This window comes from Lynx canadensis, chromosome A1 (genome assembly GCF_007474595.2).
Source record: "Lynx canadensis isolate LIC74 chromosome A1, mLynCan4.pri.v2, whole genome shotgun sequence".
NCBI classification, from domain to species: domain Eukaryota; kingdom Metazoa; phylum Chordata; class Mammalia; order Carnivora; family Felidae; genus Lynx; species Lynx canadensis.
In genome coordinates, this window is record NC_044303.2 from 151,281,916 (window position 1) to 151,304,238 (window position 22,323).

At 39.0% G+C, this 22,323-nt stretch overlaps 1 long non-coding RNA gene across 1 annotated transcript in view; it reads left to right on the forward strand.

The window, feature by feature from the left end:
• Window positions 1-22,051, forward strand: part of LOC115505915 — a 45,811-nt gene extending 23,760 nt beyond the window's left edge. The window contains exon 3 of the long non-coding RNA XR_003966184.1: window positions 21,608-22,051. This is a non-coding gene — a long non-coding RNA (uncharacterized LOC115505915). The remainder of the gene's footprint in view (window positions 1-21,607) is intronic.
• Window positions 22,052-22,323: the final 272 nt, after the last annotated feature.

Here is a 22,323-nt window from a genome sequence, read left to right on the forward strand (position 1 = left end):
TTGGAAAATGTAGTCTTTGGCTTTTAGTTTTAGGCTGTAGGATGGAGCTGTTGTAGAAAAGACTAAATGAGTAATATTCTGGCTGCATTTTCTCAGCCAGCTCTCCAGGTTGGGAATATTCTGTATCTGTGGAAACATGCTCTTCCTGTAAGGCTCAATGTAGATCATTGGTTTTACATGAAGGCCTCTATTAATCTAGTCATTCACAGACATTTTTATGCATAATTGTTGGGTAATAGTCTGTGTTTATTTTTATGATAAATGTTTCAAAGCTACTGTTCTCTGGGGTTCTCACATAAAGGAAAATATTTATCTCATTGGAATTTTAACCACACTACAATTAAAATGAAATGCAATCGATAAAATATTAATGCAGGTATGTTTGAAGATCAACTACTTAATGATTAGGCCCCTATCTATCATTCCCTAGCTTTCTGAAGGTCAATATATAGCAGAGTCAATGAGTTAACCAGCAAATCAGAAATACAATATCTGTCTAATTGTGGGTCTATTATTAATTTCTTAATGAAGTGTGTGACTTGTTGATGAGAGTTTATGCTGCCTATTCTTTTTAAAATATCATGCCACGCTGGGTTGTTACTTCAAAGTCTCAGATAATTGAACATTATTTTTAATGCTAGATATCACTGTAACACTATAGGAAATAGAATCATAGGATGTGAAGGGAAGAAATGGCTACATAGGTCTCTTCTCACCCTTTCTTTTGGAGAAAGTGACACTGAACATCACTAAAGACAATAGAGTTTCTCAGTATCACATGGTTAGTGGTGAAGCTGACCCAGAACCCAGGTCTCCTGATTCCCAGGCCACTGCTCTTCAAGACTCCAAGCCACTGAATTTCAAGATTCCAACCCAGGGTCTGGTTCTGCAGATGCTGTGGGTAATTTGCCGTGCAAATTATGAGCCTGGCCTTTTATTTCCTGTACTGTTTTCTAAGCAAAGTGAAGTAGGAATTAAGTAGGTAGGTAGAAAGGAGCAGCAGTTGCACTAACTGGAAATTTTGTCTCATGGTGGCAGGAGCCAGGTGCATTTTTGAGGCTACTTATGGTGAGGGTGAGCCCCCACCTTCTACTTGGAAGTGAGTATCTGAAATGACTAGCACCAACTTTAATCTTATAAAAACTACCACCTCTAGGTCTCAGGCAGAAGGAAGAACTCCTTGGAGTTCCTGCCAGGTACAAGGGATTACTGAAAAATAATGATATCTCAATTGCCATTATGGTGTTTTATGTTGGTAATAGAAGTCAAAAAATAACAATGAACTTCTCCACTAATTTTCCATGGCTACTTTCTATATGAGTCAACTTTAATAATTCATTTTACTTTGTGCTGGGTAACAAAACGGTTCTAAGTTTTGGTCATTTGTGTGACTCTAGCAGCACTCCGCAAAGGAGGAAAGAAAGTTCTTGAACTGAGGTTTTACTCTAAGTGTACAAAATTATAGCAAAAAAACAAACACAAACAAAACTCTAAACAGAAATGGCTATTCATTTCAGTTTTCACTGGTTTTCGTAAAGGGCGAGTGTGAGCAGGGGAGGGGCAGGGAGAGAGGGAGAGAAAAGAATCCCAAGCAGGCTCCACACCCAGTATGGAGCCCAACTCTGGGCTAGATCCCTTGACCCTGGGACCATGACCTCAGCTAAAATCAAAAGTCAGATGCTTAACCGACTGAGACACCCAGGCACCCCTCATTTCAGTTTTTAAAACATTTACTTTCATCATGTAAATGGTCACTGGGCAGTCAGAACAAGGTAAAGGAAATTAAGCTTGGCAATATTATCAAAACGGCATCAATTCTCTTATCAAAATAGAGTACCTTTGTTAAACTGATCCCAGAATTTGACCTTCAGCACTGCTCAAAAAAGTTTCAACTGATTTAATGACATTTTTCAATTTGATGGTTAGATAAGGGGCAACAGCCAAATCAGACGGGCCAGCTGAATCCTAATTCCTGCTCTTATCCACCCACATTTCCTCATTACCTTCTCATGTGTGAACAAGTTAGCCAGAGTCATGGAGTAGAGAGAAGAGTCAGTTCTTTCTACAAGAGGTTTGTGTCTCAGCTTTCGAAGCACCGGAAGAGAAACGTACCTCTGTGTCTTTTACATGTCTACAAACTGAAATTCCTGGTTTGCAGTATAATCAAGCGTGATAGCAGGGCACCTGGGTGGCTCAGTCGGTTAAGAGTCTGACTTCTGCTCAGGTCATGATCTCACAGTTTGTGAGTTCGAGCCCTGCATCGGGCTCTGTGCTGACAGCTCAGAGCCTGGAGCCCGCTTTGGAGTCTGTGTCTCCCTCCTTCTCTGCCCCTCACCCACTCACGCTCTCTCTCTCCTTCAAAAATAGATTAAACATTAAAAAAAGAAAAAAAAGCTATAGCTGGCAGAGGTCTTGGACAACACTCAACTCTGTGTTTCCCAGGTTGAGGGATATATATGGACCACTGGTGTATACAAGATAATTTTAGCAGGCATATCGATACCAAAGAACACAATAAGAAAGTTTGCATTATTTCAGGTTTTTTGAGACTTCTAATTATATCAGGAAGAAAGTCTCAGACTGGGGCAGACAAAGAACTCTCTACCACTTTTCTCTTGCTTTTTAAGAAACAGAAAGCAAGCCTCAGGCTCAGTCTTCAGCAGACAACCCTGTGGAGCTAGAATTTAATAACACTGTATGGTTTCCACTAAATAAATTTTGTCCATTTACTTATGGCAGAGACACAAAACTTTCTTTTAAGATACATTTAGTTAAGTTAAAAAAAAATTTTAAGTTAATTCAGGACAAAAATTAAGTAAACATTAGTTCAGAGAAGACAGCAATGCAAATATTACATAAAGGCTATAGTCACTGAAACAGTAAAAGTCACAAAGGTGCTGGGGAGCTGGAGACTGACTCACTGGATAGGTGGGAAACTCAAAGCCTTGAGAGGGCAGAAAATCCCAGTCAGGACAGTCTGTAGTCCACAGGCCATTTGCCAAGTAAATGTCACTTCTCTTTTTGAATCATTTCCAAAAAATTACTAATTTGAATCATTTTGCTTAAAATGGCTTTTCAGGGGCACCTGGGTGGCTCAGTCAGTTAAGCATCTGACTTCGGCTCAGGTCAAGATCTCGCGGTTCATGAGTTTTAACCCCATATTGGGTTCTGTGCTGACAGCTTGGAGCCTGCTTCAGATTCTGTGTCTCCCTGTCTCTCTCTGCCCCTCCCCCACTCACACTCTGCGTCTCTCCCTCTCTCTAAAATAAATAAACATTAAAAAAATAAAATAAAATGGCCTTTCGGGGCACCTGGCTGACCCAGTTGGTTCAGCATCCAACTTTGGCTCAGGTCACGGTCTTGTGGTTCATGAGTTCAAGCCCTGTGTTGGGCTCTGCTAACAGATCAGGGCCTGGAGCCTGGTTCAGACTCTGTGTCTCCCTCTCTCTCTCTCTGCCCCTCCTCCACTCATGTTCTGTCTCTCTCTGTCTCTCAAAAATGAATAAATGCCAAAAAAATTTTTTTAAATAAATAAAATAAAATGTCCTTTCCCCTATCGCTTTGTGAATACTACACATTAACTTTGAGCTTGAAAAACAATGAATGACAGGAGTGACTTGATGAGATTATTTCAGAGGAACTGTAAATATTAGGAAAATTAAACTATATTTGTGAAACATGGGCTAGCTGAGAACCAAAGTGGAGAAAAAAATTCCCCAGTATAAAACTTTTTAAGATTAAATTAAAAGCTAAACTTGTGTTTTTTCTCTTTTGAGGCTAGCGTCTGAGTAAATCAAAATATGTTTTGTTTTAAATTTACAAGTCGTAAATACTTGTAAACCTAATGACTAATTTCCTAAGCAATATATATCTTTTCACACGTATAGGGTCTCGTTGAAATACAAACCTAAATGCTACTAGAAAGAGGTTTGAATTCAGGGAAATTATGGGTCTTAAAGATCTTAAAAATATTATAGTGAAACTTGCAGTTTGAGATAAGAAATCTACATGTCTTTGTGAAATCCAGAGATTCTTGACAAAGTATTTCTGTGAGGTCTGAGGGGGATAGAGGAGCAAGTTCCTTCTACTGACCGAGACTCACGGCCTCTTAAGGTACTGGCCACTCCAGCTGAGTAGACATTCTGGAGCACAAGGAACAGAATTTCAGAATGACAGAGCGGTCACCGAACTACTGACTTATAAAAAAATAAATAAATAAAAGCTTTCCTCTTGTCCTCTTGTCCATGTATTATCTATGAACCGAAGCCAGTCTCCCAGTGGGAAAGCGGGGGAAGAGAGGAGGTGGGTAGCAGAGTCAAGCTGGTGAATTAATCATTTAGGTGTTAAAATCTATGCTGTATATAGAAAGAGGTGAAACAGAGTAAGGCATTTAATATATTTAAGAATTCCAGTCAGATGAGAACGAATTCCTTAACTTTGCTCTGCCTCAGTTTCCTTTATTCAGATGTTGGGACTAATAGGCATCTGTGTTATATATTGGGTGTCTAAAGAAGTAACTAACATCTATTAATGAAATAGAAAGTCCAAGGTCTGAAATGGGAAACAATTACACTGATTCTCTCTCTTAATGTCTAAATAACATTCAGGTTGTTTAATGAGGTAAAAATAAATTCACCACCTTTTCGAAGTTACTAATACTCTCCCAAATTGAGGATTCCCATTTTCAGACCCACTTCTGACTCTAACGTGTTCATTCTTGATTCTGAGAGCCCAGCCAAATAGCCTTTAGAGAGGCTTCAGTCTCTGAAGAATTCCAAGGGACCCCCCCCCCCGCCATTCCACGCACAGCACAATATATGTGGAAGGGAGGCTGCTCAGCATAACTCCCCAGAGAAGGAAGAAGCTGCTGCACCCTCTTTGATTGTCTTCTAAGAATTCCTGAGCAGATTCGTTTCTGATGCAGAGTACCTGAGCAGAGCGAAAATGATCACCATTTGAAATTGGGGATCACTTGCAAACCATTCTCACAAAGGCCTGGAACCCAGCTCTACAACCCCTTGGCTCACTCATGAGACTGCTGTGCATGACATGGTCTCAGGAGCATTCTGTCCTGACGCCAGGAGCATCATGTCATGCACCCTGCACCATTCAGGATTCATCTCAGGTACCCAGTCGTTATAACTTCTCTCTCACAATCCTCCCTGAAACAGGGGTAGGAGAGTAGACTAGAAGCCACACTACATGTGAAGATTCCACAATGCCTCTTTAGCAATTCATGTCAGAGTGAGTCCGTTTAGTTTATGCGACTGCAGATGGTTTTTATGACTTTGCTCTTACTTATAGGTTTCAATTGTTTTATACTTCCTGAAAAACCTCCCCATTCCATCAGTGAGGAATCAGACAGAAAGAGCTATTTACTTACCAAAACCAAGTCATCCCATAGCTGTGTGGAATCTACTCCAACATTCAGCCTCCCGTTCGAAGTATAATTCCCAGTAGGGTTCTCTCTCTTAGCTTTCCCCTTTCTAGGTGAGTTCAGAAAGGGTTGTTATCTCAGGTCTGCCGGTCCTCATCATTTATCAAGGATGTTACAGTGGTCCCATTTACAAATGAGGGCACTGAGTCTCAAGAAGACTAAAAGACATACTCTAGCTGATGGAGAAGACAGCTTAGTTAGATGTATAAGGTATTGATCCTTTTCAGTAAAAAAAAAAAAAAAATCACTTATCTTTGCTTGCAGGGTTTCTGACCCAGGGGTCTCCAATCTTTGTCAAGCCTCTTTAACTGGCCTACTTCTTGATTCCTCTACTCAACAAATATGGGTCACATGATTCAGCTGAATTGAAGTCACCTGGCAGACTGTTTCCTGCCGTCATCAATAGCACACATACCTTTGCCCTTTAACCAATCACAGAATTTTCTTATTCTTTATTATCTTTTACGTACTTAAAGAGAGCTTTAAATAATTCTTCAAAGGAAGCCACTATCATTTGCAGCTTTAATAATTCATTTATAAAAAATTAAAAATTTGTAGTGAGACATTATAAATTGAAAACGTTATTTGATCCTTTGGTTTCATCATATTTGCTTGAGGAAATGACCAGGAGCTTAAAGTCTATTCTAACATTGACAAGCTCAGATATATAACCACCATGGAAAGAGTGAAGATCTTGGAATTGTTGGCATTTGGTTTTGTGAAGACAGATGCTTTCACCTTGTGTATGTTTTTCTCTTCCTTATTAGTAGTATAAGAAGCTAATTATAATAAAATAGCCCAGTACCATGAAAATTAAATTAGCCTGAATAATAACTGTTTGATGTTTGCCGACTTTGAAAGAACAAAGATGTGACCTCTCTGAGTAAGACCCAAGGAGAAATTTTTCTTTCTTCCATCCCTCCTTAAAGAGTAGTTTCTTTAATAATAATTAAAAAAATAACAAATTTTAAGGTCACTTCCTTTTTCATGGCTTAATTCTACATTCCATTCCAGGAAGAAGGAATTGAAATCTCTGAGAGGTGGTTGCAGTCATTAATTATTTACACTTAACATAATGTTTGCTGAGTATCTACTAAGTACTAATCAGACACTCTCTTCAATATTATATAGACATGAACATGAATTAGACACAGGCCTTAGAGTTTGCCCAAGAAAATATGTAAGAAAAACCAATCACAAGCACATGTTGACAAATGTGCTTGTGACAAATGACAAAACTGGGAAACATTTCCCAGAGGAGACCACATTGGATATAGTCCCAGAAGATTTGAGTTGCTATCCCAGAGGAGCCACGAAGAACATTCCAGAAAGAGGGAACAATTATTCCGAAGTGTAGAAATAGGAAAGCTGGAGATTGTAAGTTCGGGAGGTAAATAACTCGGACTTAAAATTTGAAGTCAAAGTACATCAGAAAGGTTTTCTCTCCTCCAGTCCATTCAGGAGCCTAACTGGCTAAGATAGTGATAACACTTTAATCCAATACATCACTTAAATTGCTTTGATGAGTGGACTTAAATAGTCTTTTCACAGTATACCTCTTCCACAATCTCTGGTGGGCCAGAAAGGTGCCAAAAGAGAAGTGAGCTGACATTAGGGGGCCTGCATGGTGACAGACTGGTCACTTTCTCCAAAACACAGGTGCTCATGAAAAAGCATGTTGTAAGATGTTGAGCACTGTAGAATAGATGCTATTATAAAACCACATGGAATTGGTTAGCAAAACCTAAGGTTAGTGGGTCTAAATCTTGGGACGAAGAGGTTTTTAAACTCATATAGAATTACATACGTAAGGTGGGGAGGCGATATGAAAGTGGGGGCCAGTGTTTCTGCAAATGATTATGTGGGGTAGTGAGCTTGTCACAGAAGGACTCTATATCAGGAGCCATCTTGGCATGTCATGAAGTGGTTGTACATTTTTGAAAAGCATTAGGATTATGTTTTTTACTTTCTATACGATAGTAATTTTACATTTAGGTAATCGAGTATAACTATACACCAAATCATCTACTTTAGGTGTCTCCAGGCATTGATTCAAATTGATTCTATGGAGCACACTCTTAGGTGCTAGGGATACAAAGAAGGAAGAAAAGAGGCCACAATTCCTGCCCTTCAGGCTACTACTGTGAGATTGAGAATACGTTACTGTGCCAAAAGGCAGTCTGAAGACTATGAACCATGCTTCCTTTGGGGAGGTACTACAGCAATAGGAATGGTTAATGCTCAAAATTAAGAGAAATCATTCCAATGTAAATTGCACCCCATATAGTCATTTGAAACCTATCTCTTTTAGAAGGTGTCAACTTTTTTCTCTTTGGATTCAGGATCAGTAAAACAACAATTTAGGAAATCTCAGGAGGCTACAAAAATGGGTGTCCCAAGAACATGAGTCGAAAAATACTTGAATCCTTACACTACTCGGATACAACTAAAGAATCCACACCCTACTGCTCCTACCCCAGCCGTACCCATCAAAGTAATTCATCAGAATTAGTGCTCTTTTTGATGAGGCAATAATGAACTGACATCTAATTTTAGTATATATCATAAGTAGATTATTAGCTCATGCCAGCACAAAGAGTGTTGCCATTGCCACTGATGTTTGATTAACCTTACAAAGACCATCCACAGGCTATGTGTAGGATTTTCATGGAACTCGAGGAGTTCTTGCATCACATTTTGAGAAACACTACTTCATTTTACTTTATGCTGGTGTCGTCTTGGATACTGTTGTGTCTAGGATACACAGATGGACAGTTCATGCTTCTAGAAAGGTAAGAGATGGAAACTTTACACGTGCAACTTTCAGGAAAACTTCAGAAAACCATCAGGTTAATACATTCACACTTTACTTACTAGATTGCTTGGAATGATTTTTTGGTCAGAATAGGTTTTGGGGGGGATTTTTTTGAAAGTATAGGAAGTTGCTTTTTTTTTTTCATCTGTGATATTTAGCATTCTAGCCATATATGCACACTTTTATCAGAGATGCTTAATCATTTTTTGGTTTACTTTTCAAGAAGCCTGAAATGAGTTCGGGTTTTCTATGACTTTGGTAAATAAATATGTAGTAGAGGGAAAGTCCAACTCATTTTAAATTTGCATTTTTTCTCCACAGAGAGCATATTTACCAGTCTCTATTCTCCAATTTTTGTCATCACTGCAATAGTCTCTGGCTGGGCACATAAATAAACCACACACACACACACACACACACACACACACACACTCCCCTATGCACATCCTTTGCTACTGTGACATAAAGTTTTGGAGTTTGTCGTTCTGATGGCCACTGGTTGAAATTCCCATTTCAAAAAATTATGAAACAAATTGAAAAATCCTTAGATTTTACTTCATTCATACACCCAGCAAGAGAGAGAAACTTAATTTGAAAAAAAGGTGGTGATGGAGACTAGATTTCCTATCCAGCAGGGAGCTTTACAGCATGAATAAGATGCCAAGAAATGAACCAATAGGGTACTGTGTGTGATCATTTTAAAAGGGGAAAACTATTCTACAGGACTCATGAGCGATTACTTCAAATGTTTGTGTAATATGGTTTAGTTCATCATCACCTTTCCAATTATGCGTATGTTCAGCTCTAAAGTACAGCCGCCTCTTCCTTGTTTAAATGCCACCAACAGAACTAGCATTTTCATTAATACAATGTTTACCAATGCCCACAAATGATGGTAGGAATATAGGAGTCTTTGTTATTTGTAAACTAAACACATCTCAAGAGGTGCCCCATTAGCTTTAGCTGGCTTTTTGAACTCAGCCTTTTAAAAAATTATAATTTTTAGGTTCTTCCTGAAATTTTCAGATTTCTCTAATGATTATTATCATCACGTAAGTAAAACAATATATTTTATTCCTATATTTTATGCAATATAATTGCATACCAAAAGAGACTAGAAATTAAATCATAGTTTAATAAAAACAATTTGATTTTTCAGGTCCGTTATGGACCCACTAGTACCTGGAAGTTACCTATAAGTTTGTTTGTAGTGAAATTTTATTCTTAGAGGACTGTCAAATATTTTAACTGCATTAAAGAGTTAAGCAAGGGATCTTTGTGTAGTGGTTAAGAGCAAGGACTTGGAGGAGATGGCCTGGTTTCACTAACTACCTGCATGACTTTGGGAACCTGCCAGACCTCTCTGTGCTGTTTCTTCATCTCTAAAATGGGGATAATAATAGATCCTATCTCAGAGGTTTGTTGTGAAGGCTAAATTAATAGATATATGTTAGAAGAGTGAAACAGAAGTGTTTGCTTTTGCTAATATGGTATATCACAATAGTAAATAGGGGTTCAAGAAGGAATAAAAGGAGAACTATGTAATGTAGAGCACAAACAGAAAGAAGCCTTTGCAAACACTAGGTTTTGAAGGATGCCTTTACATCTTTGGCCCACTCCAGGAGTCAGAATGTTATCTATAAATATAATTGAGTCTTTCTGATTCAGGTATCTTTCCTTAATAATATCTGAAGACAATGTTTTTATTTTTTATTTTTTTTAATTTAATTTTAATTTTTTTTAAATATGAAATTTATTGTCAAATTGGAAGACAGTGTTTTTAACACTTAAGGGGCATCAAAAACTTGGGGCACCTCAGTGGCTCAGTGGTTGAGTGTCTGACTCTAGATTTCCGTTCAGGTCATGATCTCACAGCTCATGGGTTCCAGACCCACACTGAGCCCTACGTCAGGCTCTGCAGAAACAGTATGGGGCCTGCTTGGAATTCTCTCACTCTTCCTCCCTCTCTGCCCCTCCCCTGCTAGCATGCACACTCTCTCTACTTCTTAAAATAAATACATAACCTTAAAAAGAAAGAATAACTGAGTGCTGAGTGCCTTTGGCTTTGATTGTCACCTGTATTGTCCAGGGTCCTCTAGTCTTCAAGGTTGATATGTTTGGCATTTAAGTCTTTTTCACTCCCATGTTTAGCTATTGGCTCATTTGGGCTTTCTTTCTGTTCATTTTAATTTAGTCCCAGCTTGAATTATCATCTTTCTTCTTGGTTAGCTACTGCTTGCTGCTCTATCTGCTGCTCACCCTAGTTCCACCTTTTCCAAACTCAGAAAGATTTTTTAAAGGAATGTATGCTACCCACCTCACCTGATTGCTTATATCCAGCTGTCCTGCTTCAAAAAGCACAAGAGACACACCATGTGTCACTGGAGTGAATGATGGTTACTGCCGTGCAAGTTCTCAGTGGTAACAATCCTAGTTGATTCCTCACCAGCATCTCTAAATCAAAATAGGAAACAATGGTTTTATGGTACAATATACTAGTTTAAACACATTGGTCTGCTCTTACTGCTTAAAGTCATAGGTTAGAAGAGGAGAGAACCATATATCTTTGGATCTGAACTGGCGCCCAAGACATGAGTTCCAGCATCTGTTAAATATCCCAGAGCTATTCTAGTCCTTAAAGTGATTCCTCACTGCTCATTTGAAAACAGATGTTAAGAAGGAAAAGGACATACTGAAAACCAAGCATGAACTAAAGACCTTCAGAAAATTGCTTTAATACTTGCTCAGTGGGAAGACTTGTTCTGTTGAATCCATACTTTATCAGAATGCCTTCTCAGAAGACATTAAAAAAAAAAAAAAAAAAAAAGCCTTGTCAGCAGAAAGCATTTAGATCTAGTAAAGTCCCTTTGGAAGAGCCAAAGATGGTGTTTACTCCATGTCGCCATATCTTTTGTCCTTTTTTCACTGAAATTCACGCAAAGTAGCATGGCAGGCAGAATGTGGTGGTATACTGGAAAGGTGATGGTGATGGACTGGACTAGACTAGGTGATGAAGTCAGAATTTAAGTCCAAGATCTGTTATTTGGAAAAGCCACTGCTCTCTCTAAATGTCAACATCTATTCAGGTAAGGAGGCAATAACATCTGTCTCACAGAATGTTGTGAAGATTAAATGAGACTTTTTTATATTATTAATAGTATTATTGGGCATTATTGATTTTTTTTCTTCTTTATTATTTTTATTATTTTTTAAAATTTTTTTGAATATATGAAGTTTATTGTCAAATTGGTTTCCATACAACACCCAGTGCTCATCCCAAAAGGTGCCCTCCTCAATACCCATCACCCACCTTCCCCTCCCTCCCACCCCCCATCAACCCTCAGTTTGTTCTTAGTTTTTAAGAGTCTCTTATGCTTTGGCTCTCTTCCACTCTAACCTCTTTTTTTTCCCTTCCCCTCCCCCATGGGTTTCTGTTAAGTTTCTCAGGATCCACATAAGAGTGAAACCATGTGGTATCTGTCTTTCTCTGTATGGCTTATTTCACTTAGCATCACACTCTCCAGTTCCATCCATGTTGCTACAAAGGGCCATATTTCATTCTTTCTCATTGCCACGTAGTACTCCATTGTGTATATAAACCACAATTTCTTTTTTTTTGTTTTTTTTTTTTTGTTTCATAATGTTTTGTCATTTATTCATTCACTTGTTTATTCCTCAGTTACTGATCATCCACCAATTTATGCAAATGGCAAAAGAAGTAAGAAGAATCTAAGAATCCTAGAAATAAAAAGATCCTTCCAGATCATGAAATTCATTTTCCATTCTCCCTTCCAAGTCAGATGGGAAACGGGGCTAGGGTTTACTCTCCAGGAGCCTCTGTCAAATTGCCAATGGCCTGTAGTGTATGGAAAGGGAACAATCAAAGAGGTAAATCAGAGAGGCAGGTTGGGTTGCTAAGAACAAACTGTCAGTTTGAAGGGGCTAGCTGGGCTGAAATGGAACAGAAACCAGGGAGTGAAAGACAGGAGTGAAAATAGACAAGAAGCCTGGAGTAACTTCCTGTGCAATGGCTTTTTTTCAGACAAGAAGTGAGCAGTGAAAAGACTTCTGAATGTGAAGGAGGTAGTCCCCAAGGCCATAAACCTGGCAAGTGGCTTTCAAAAACTTCCACGAATGAAAAGTTTGTTATCTTTACATCCAAGATTTGAAAAACTTTAATTGTTAAAAAGTTCTTCCTTACGTTGAATTGGGATCAGTTAGCCATTGTTTCCAGCTCTACCCTTTCGATTTACACAGAGTATTTCACGTTGATAACTTTGTAGATGTCTGAAAGTTTTCATTTCTAATAAATCTTTCCTTTCTTTTTTTTTTTTTTTTTGTTTTTTTTTTTTTTTATTTTTTTTTTTTTTATGTTTTTTTGTATATTGGTTTCCATACAACACCCAGTGCTCATCCCAAAAGGTGCCCTCCTCAATACCCATCACCCACCCGCCCCTCCCTCCCACCCCCCATCAACCCTCAGTTTGTTCTCAGTTTTTAACAGTCTCTTATGCTTTGGCTCTCTCCCACTCTAACGTCCTTTTTTTTTTTTTTTACCTTCCCCTCCCCCATGGGTTCCTGTTAAGTTTCTCAGGATCCACATAAGAGTGAAACCATATGGTATCTGTCTTTCTCTGTATGGCTTATTTCACTTAGCATCACACTCTCCAGTTCCATCCACGTTGCTACAAAAGGCCATATTTCATTTTTTCTCATTGCCACGTAGTATTCCATTGTGTATATAAACCACAATTTCTTTATCCATTCATCAGTTGATGGACATTTAGGCTCTTTCCATAATTTGGCTATTGTTGAGAGTGCTGCTATGAACATTGGGGTACAAGTGCCCCTATGCATCAGTACTCCTGTATCCCTTGGGTAGATTCCTAGCAGTGCTATTGCTGGGTCATAGGGTAGGTCCATTTTTAATTTTCTGAGGAACCTCCACACTGCTTTCCAGAGCGGCTGCACCAATTTGCATTCCCACCAACAGTGCAAGAGGGTTCCCGTTTCTCCACATCCTCTCCAGCATCTATAGTCTCCTGATTTGTTCATTTTGGCCACTCTGACTGGCGTGAGGGGATACCTGAGTGTGGTTTTGATTTGTATTTCCCTGATAAGGAGCGACGCTGAACATCTTTTCATGTGCCTGTTGGCCATCTGGATGTCTTCTTTAGAGAAGTGTCTATTCATGTTTTCTGCCCATTTCTTCACTGGGTTATTTGTTTTCGGGTGTGGAGTTTGGTGAGCTCTTTATAGATTTAGATACTAGCCCTTTGTCCGATATGTCATTTGCAAATATCTTTTCCCATTCCGTTGGTTGCCTTTAGTTTTGTTGGTTGTTTCCTTTGCTGTGCAGAAGCTTTTTATCTTCATAAGGTCCCAGTAATTCACTTTTGCTTTTAATTCCCTTGCCTTTGGGGATGTGTCGAGTAAGAGATTGCTACGGCTGAGGTCAGAGAGGTCTTTTCCTGCTTTCTCCTCTAAGGTTCTGATGGTTTCCTGTCTCACATTTAGGTCCTTTATCCATTTTGAGTTTATTTTTGTAAATGGTGTGAGAAAGTGGTCTAGTTTCAACCTTCTGCATGTTGCTGTCCAGTTCTCCCAGCACCATTTGTTAAAAAGGCTGTCTTTTTTCCATTGGATGTTCTTTCCTGCTTTGTCAAAGATGAGTTGGCCATATGTTTGTGGGTCTAGTTCTGGGGTTTCTATTCTATTCCATTGGTCTGTGTGTCTGTTTTTGTGCCAATACCATGCTGTCTTGATGATGACAGCTTTGTAGTAGAGGCTGAAGTCTGGGATTGTGATGCCTCCTGCTTTGGTCTTCTTCAAAATTCCTTTGGCTATTCGGGGCCTTTTGTGATTCCATATGAATTTTAGGATTGCTTGTTCTAGTTTCGAGAAGAATGCTGGTGCAATTTTGATTGGGATTGCATTGAATGTGTAGATAGCTTTGGGTAGTATTGACATTTTGACAATATTTATTTTTCCAATCCATGAGCAGGGAATGTCTTTCCATTTCTTTAAATCTTCTTCAATTACCTTCATAAGCTTTCTATAGTTTCAGCATACAGATCCTTTACATCTTTGGTTAGATTTATTCCTAGGTATTTTATGCTTCTTGGTGCAATTGTGAATGGGATCAGTTTCTTTATTTGTCTTTCTGTTGCTTCATTGTTAGTGTATAAGAATGCAACTGATTTCTGTACATTGATTTTGTATCCTGCAACTTTGCTGAATTCATGTATCAGTTCTAGCAGACTTTTGGTGGAGTCTATCGGATTTTCCATGTATAATATCATGTCATCTGCAAAAAGCAAAAGCTTGACTTCATCTTTGCCAATTTTGATGCCTTTGATTTCCTTTTGTTGTCTGATTGCTGATGCTAGAACTTCCAGCACTATGTTAAACAACAACGGTGAGAGTGGGCATCCCTGTCGTGTTCCTGATCTCAGGGAAAAAGCTCTCAGTTTTTCCCCGTTGAGGATGATGTTAGCTGTGGGCTTTTCATAAATGGCTTTTATGATCTTTAAGTATGTTCCTTCTATCCCGACTTCTCAAGGGTTTTTATTAAGAAAGGGTGCTGGATTTTGTCAAAGGCCTTTTCTGCATCGATTGACAGGATCATATGGTTCTTCTCTTTTTTTTTGTTAATGTGATGGATCACGTTGATTGATTTGCGAATGTTGAACCAGCCCTGCATCCCAGGAATGAATCCCACTTGATCATGGTGAATCATTCTTTTTATATGCTGTTGAATTCGATTTGCTAGTATCTTATTGAGAATTTTGGCATCCATATTCATCAGGGATATTGGCCTGTAGTTCTCTTTTTTTACTGGGTCTCTGTCTGGTTTAGGAATCAAAGTAATACTGGCTTCATAGAATGAGTCTGGAAGTTTTCCTTCCCTTTCTATTTCTTGGAATAGCTGAGAAGGATAGGTATTATCTCTGCTTTAAACGTCTGGTAGAACTCCCCTGGGAAGCCATCTGGTCCTGGACTCTTATTTGTTGGGAGATTTTTGATAACCGATTCAATTTCTTCGCTGGTTATGGGTCTGTTCAAGCTTTCTATTTCCTCCTGATTGAGTTTTGGAAGAGTGTGGGTGTTCAGGAATTTGTCCATTTCTTCCAGGTTGTCCAATTTGTTGGCATATAATTTTTCATAGTATTCCCTGATAATTGTTTGTATCTCTGAGGGATTGGTTGTAATAATTCCATTTTCATTCATGATTTTATCTATTTGGGTCATCTCCCTTTTCTTTTTGAGAAGCCTGGCTAGAGGTTTGTCAATTTTGTTTATTTTTTCAAAAAACCAACTCTTGGTTTCGTTGATCTGCTCTACAGTTTTTTTAGATTCTATATTGTTTATTTCTGCTCTGATCTTTATTATTTCTCTTCTTCTGCTGGGTTTAGGCTGCCTTTGCTGTTCTGCTTCTATTTCCTTTAGGTGTGCTGTTAGATTTTGTATTTTCTTGTTTCTTGAGATAGGCCTGGATTGCAATGTATTTTCCTCTCAGGACTGCCTTCGCTGCGTCCCAAAGCGTTTGGATTGTTGTATTTTCATTTTCGTTTGTTTCCATATATTTTTTGATTTCTTCTCTAATTGCCTGGTTGACCCACTCATTCGTTAGTAGGGTGTTCTTTAACCTCCATGCTTTTGGAGGCTTTCCAGACTTTTTCCTGTGGTTGATTTCAAGCTTCATAGCATTGTGGTCTGAAAGTATGCATGGTATAATTTCAATTCTTGTAAACTTATGAAGGGCTGTTTTGTGACCCAGTATATGATCTATCTTGGAGAATGTCCATGTGCACTCGAGAAGAAAGTATATTCTGTTGCTTTGGGATGCAGAGTTCTAAATAGATCTGTCAAGTCCATCTGATCCAGTGTCTCATTCAGGGCCCTTGTTTCTTTATTGACCGTGTGTCTAGATGATCTATCCATTTCTGTAAGTGGGGTGTTAAAGTCCCCGCAATTACCACATTCTTATCAATAAGGTTGCTTCTGTTTATGAGTAATTGTTTTATATATTTGGGGGCTCCGGTATTCAGCGCATAGACATTTATAATTGATAGCTCTTCCTGATGGATAGACCCTGTAACTATTATATAATGTCCTTCTTCATCTCTTGTTACAGCCTTTAATTTAAAGTCTAGTTTGTCTGATATAAGTATGGCTACTCCAGCTTTCTTCTGGCTTCCAGTAGCATGATAAATAGTTCTCCATCCCCTCACTCTGAATCTAAAGGTGTCCTCAGGTCTAAAATGAGTCTCTTGTAGACAGCAAATAGATGGGTCTTGTTTTTTTATCCATTCTGATACCCTATGTCTTTTGGTTGGCGCATTTAATCCATTTACATTCAGTGTTATTATAGAAAGATACGGGTTTAGAGTCATTGTGATGTCTGTATGTTTTATGCTTGTAGTGATGTCTCTGGTACTTTGTCTCACAGGGTCCCCCTTAGGATCTCTTGTAGGGCTGGTTTAGTGGTGACAAATTCCTTCAGTTTTTGTTTGTTTGGGAAGACCTTTATCTCTCCTTCTATTCTAAATGACAGACTTGCTGGATAAAGGATTCTCGGCTGCATATTTTTGCTGTCTAGCACCCTGAAAATCTCGTGCCAATTCTTTCTGGCCTGCCAAGTTTCAAAAGAGAGATCAGTCACGAGTCTTATAGGTCTCCCTTTATATGTGAGGGCACGTTTACCCCTTGCTGCTTTCAGAATTTTCTCTTTATCCTTGTATTTTGCCAGTTTCACTATGATATGTCGTGCAGAAGATCGATTCAAGTTACGTCTGAAGGGAGTTCGCTGTGCCTCTTGGATTTCAATGCCTTTTTCCTTCCCCAGTTCAGGGAAGTTCTCAGCTATTATTTCTTCAAGTACCCCTTCAGCACCTTTCCCTCTCTCTTCCTCCTCTGGGATACCAATTATGCGTATATTATTTCTTTTTAGTGTATCACTTAGTTCTCTAATTTTCTCCTCATACTCCTGGATTTTTTTATCTCTCTTTTTCTCAGCTTCCTCTTTTTCCATAACTTTATCTTCTAGTTCACCTATTCTCTCCTCTGCCTCTTCCATCCGAGCCGTGGTGGTTTGCATTTTGTTTTCCATTTCCTTTAAAGCGTTTTTCAGCTCTTCGTGACTGTTCCTTAGTCCCCTGATTTCTGTAGCAAGAGATTCTCTGCTGTCCTGTATGCTGTTTTCCAGCCCAGCGATTAATTTTATGACTATTATTCTAAATTCACTTTCTGTTATATTATTTAAATCCTTTTTGATCAGCTCATTAGCTGTTGTTATTTCCTGGAGATTCTTCTGAGGGGAATTCTTCCGCTTGGTCATTTTGGATAGTCCCTGGTGTGGTGAGGGCCTGCAGGGCACTTCCCCTGTGCTGTGGTGTATAACTGGAGTTGGTGGGCGGGGCCGCAGTCAGACCTGATGTCTGCCCCCAGCCCACCGCTGGGGCCACAGTCAGACTGGTGTGTGCCTTCTCTTCCCCTCTCCTAGGGGCGGGATTCACTGTGGGGTGGCGTGGCCCGTCTGGGCTACTTGCACACTGCCAGGCTTGTGATGCTGGGGATCTGGCGTATTAGCTGGGGTGGGAAGGCAAGGTGCACGGCGGCAGGGGGGGCAGGCTTAGCTCGCTTCTCCTTAGGTGATCCACTTCAGGAGGGCCCTGTGGCAGCCGGAGGGAGTCAGATCGCTGCCGGAGGTTTGGCTCCGCAGAAGCACAGAGTTGGGTGTTCGCGCGGAGCGAGCAAGTTCCCTGGCAGGAACCGGTTCCCTTTGGGATTTTGGCTGGGGGATGGGCGGGGGAGATGGCGCTGCCGAGCGCCTTTGTTCCCCGCCAAACTGAGCTCTGTGGTCCGGGGGCTCCGCAGCTCACCCTCCCTTTGTCCTCCAGCCTTCCCGCTTTCCGAGCAGAGCTGTTAACTTATGACCTCCCAGACGCTAAGTCGCGCTTGCTGTCGGAACACAGTCCGTCAGGCCCCTCCGCTTTTGCAAGCCGGACTCGGGGGCTCTGCTTGGCCGGCGAGCCGCCCCTCCGCCCCGGCTCCCTCCCGCCAGTCCGTGGAGTGCGCACCGCCTCGCCGCCCTTCCTACCCTCTTCCGTGGGCCTCTCGTCTGCACTTGGGTCCGGTGACTCTGTTCTGCTAATCCTCTGGCGGTTTTCTGGGTTATTTAGGCAGGTGTAGGTGGAATCTAAGTGATCAGCAGGATGCGCGGTGAGCCCAGCGTCCTCCTACGCCGCCATCTTCCAAATCTCTAAACCACAATTTCTTTATCCATTCATCAGTTGATGGACATTTAGGCTCTTTCCATAATTTGGCTATTGTTGAGAGTGTTGCTATAAACATTGGGGTTGTGGAGGTTCCTCAAAAAATTAAAAATAGACCTACCCTATTATTGATTTTTAATAGCAATTAATAATTTTGACATTATAGATCTGAATAATTAAGGTCTCCAAACCTTGTTTTCCACCAAACTGGATGTCTGATTTCCTTTACTTTTTTCTTTTTTCTAGAAATTCATAGTCTGCATGTCTTCTGGGATGTAGTAGGTAGAGTGTGAAGAGCTCCAACACTGGAATATGAGAGATCTGAAGTCAAACTGTGATGAAGGCACTCTGCATTCATTTATTAGTGCCAATCAAGTCTTTGATGGCTGGCTTTCCTTTCATAATATGGGGCTAATGACACCTATTTTGCATAGTTGTGAAGATGATTAGTGATGATGTATAAAGGAGCCTAGCATAGGGAATAGTTCACAGTAAACAACCATTATACTATATTTTTTGTTTTTTCATGACTTCCTATTATTATGGACAATATGGGTTTACCTTTGTTCAGAATTACTTTACAAGTCTTCAAGTATTGTGCTCAATGGGTAGTAAATGCTGACAAGATTACACCTTGAAAAAGAGGAGGCTTTAGACTTGATAAATCATTAAACGGTCATATGGGGGCCTCAAAAGTTATTTTCTCTTTAAATACCTTAACTGGACATTCTTTAGAAACTCAAGTTCTTGAAGAATTAAACATTAATAAGACATGGTTACTGCCTTCAGGAAGCTTATATCCCTCTTGGAGGCATTTTTTTCACTAATATCTATGTCCAACCAAATGTTATCTTTGTATAGGGACTAGACTGTGAAGAAAAATAATGCTTTCAGAGATTAGACAGAAGTCTTTGAAGTCATCTTTCTGTCAAAGGGGATGGGTAATGGGGAGCTGGGTGGGGGGCAGAATTAAAATCTGTTAACTGTATTCTATGAGTCAGGCACAGCACCAGACAAGTTATATTCATTGTTTTAGTTAATCCCAAAACAATCCTATGAGAAGGGCTGCAAAATGTTGACTTTATATATGAAAACAACTGGTAATCTCACAGAGGTGAAACAACCTTATCTCTGGTCATACACCCAATGAGTGTTGGAAATGGGATTCCAATCATTAACAGGGGGAGGGGGTGCGAAAGTGGGTTTTGTTCAATTTCACAGAATTTTTTTTTAATCTGAGTGTCTCACCTTTTCCAAAAATGTCTTCTTTTCTCCCCTTAATTTTCTCCTTTCCTTTTCTGTTGGGCCCAACAATGAATTCAATTCTAGACTTTGGCACCCTCTGATCAGGGCTATAGCTATTCTTTCTGTGCACATAGCCCAGAGGGCTTGTCTTATTTTTTAACCTACACACTTAGAGCAAAAAGAACTGATAGCTATTTCAGATGTGCTTGTGTTTAGTATTTAAATAAAAGGAAATTCACCCAGCATTAATTTAATTGTAGAAATACAGAACAGAATATACCTCAATTAAGATATACAGCTCAATCATTTATACTTTTATTTAACAAATATTAGTGACTATTTCCCCCAGTAAGTCACAAAACTTTATAAAGCAGTTTTAGGTGATCAGTATAGTCAGCCACAAGGACCAAATTAACATGGCTTACCAGAAGGATTGTTTTTTCTTTTATGTATCAACCAATCTGAAGATGGATAATCCAGGATAGGTAAAGAAGAAGGGTGGAGGGGTGAAAGGACCAGGAGTCTGTTTTTCTTGCTCTGTGTGTGTGCATGCGTGTGTGTGGTGTACATATGTTGTATAGAATACTTAACATGGGGTTTACCCTCTTAGCTAGAGACCTACCATACCACTGAGTTTGTCTCTTTAAAAAAAAAACATTCTGCAAAACCTAGCTAGCAACTTCACCATACATCTTAGCCAGAATCTATCACACGGTCACTCCTAGGAGCAGGAAGACCTGTGTTGTGGTTCAGAATGTAAAAATTAGAAGAAAAAATATTATCAGAAAGACATAAAAAGGTCTTTGTAGAATGTGAGGAATTTTAGCCTCCATAATAGAGAAAGCAAGGTGGAAAAGGGCTACAAATAGCTTGGAAGAAGCTATCAGCTCATCTACAATGTCAGACACAGGAAGCTACTGGTCTTCCCTGAGCCATGTTTGATGCCACAAAGCACATTCTGGTTCTACTATTTACTGTGAAACTGCGTTCGAGTTTCTTGACTTCTGTCGAGCTTAGCATCCCTGTTTATAAAACACAAATAACTGAAATGTTTACTTTAAAGTATTCTTGTGACTATTTTATACAACAGTGAATTTTTTTTAATTTCATTTCAGAATTTAACTGCACAGATATATAGGATTTTTTAACCAAATATCACATTATATAGTCTGTGAACTTTTGTATTCTTTTTACTTAACATGACAATTACAGACATTACCTCATATCATGATTTTAATGGCTACATAGTGTTCTGATTATGAATTTGACATATTTCTAATTCCCAAACTATTGCCCCTGTGGAATGTTTCCATTTGTTTACTATTGTAAATAATGCTATAGTGAATATTTCTTAGATATAAATCTTTTTTTATTTGTCTTATTTTTTTGACATAATATTTTTTATTTTTTTATTGAAAAAAAATTTTTTTAATTTACATTCTAGTTAGCATATAGTGCAACAATGATTTCAGCGGTAGATTCCTTAATGCCCTTTATCCATTTAGCCCATCCCCCCCTTCCACAATCCCTACTGTAACCCTCTGTTCTCCATATTTAAGAGTCTCTTATGTTTTGTTCCCTCCATGTTTTTATGTTATTTTTGCTTCCCTTCCTTTATGTTCATCTGTTTTATACAACAGTGAATGTTAAGGGCTTAGTATTGTACCTGGCACACAGTAAACTTCAATAAATACGTGCAACTATAAAGATAATCATTGATATTGAGTATAATACTTCTACTTCTCCTTCACTAGAGAAGTGCATTATCTGCATATTGCCATTGGTTTTCTGCCTTTTTTTTCTTTCTTTCTTTTTTTTTTTTTTTTGTATTAGGAATACCCAGCCTGAGCTTTGGATGTGTCCTCTGAGGAAGTACCCATGACACAGACCACACTGGACACCAACTCTGATATCAGGGAAAGGTTCCACAACAGTTGAGTGTGAACATGGGATCACTGAGCTCCTTGGTGCAGAGCTGCTAATGTCCCCTCTTGAGCTGACGGAGGCTGGTGCTGCCTTGAAGCATGCCATGCCAATTCACAGCAAGGTCTTTATTGTTGAAACTCTTGCATAATGACATCTTTATTCATGTGAAAATACAGGATGAATTTCAACTATATGATATTGTTTATGTTCATCAGAAATGTTATTTGTCTTTACAAAGTCTGGTTTCAATGAACCGGCTATGTAATGGATATTAAATAAACATGGAATTTTACACATTCATAATATTTGGTTTCTTGTTGTGATTTTGATGAACTACACTTTCAAGCACTGTCAGTTCATCCTTATTTACAAACGAAACATTTGCTTGTAGCAGAGTGATATAGTGACTTGCTTTATTTTAAGATAAGTCAACTTTTCAATGTTTAATGTGAAACTGACTCAAAAATGTTCTTTTAGGCCACATTTACATTTCTCGCTGTATAACATGTATTATACTATTTTAACTTAATGCTGTGAGCTATATAAACCAAAGACATTCTAATTCTGTTTTTAATGTATTTTTTCCAAGATAAATAATTTATAATGTACTAATAAAACTAAGG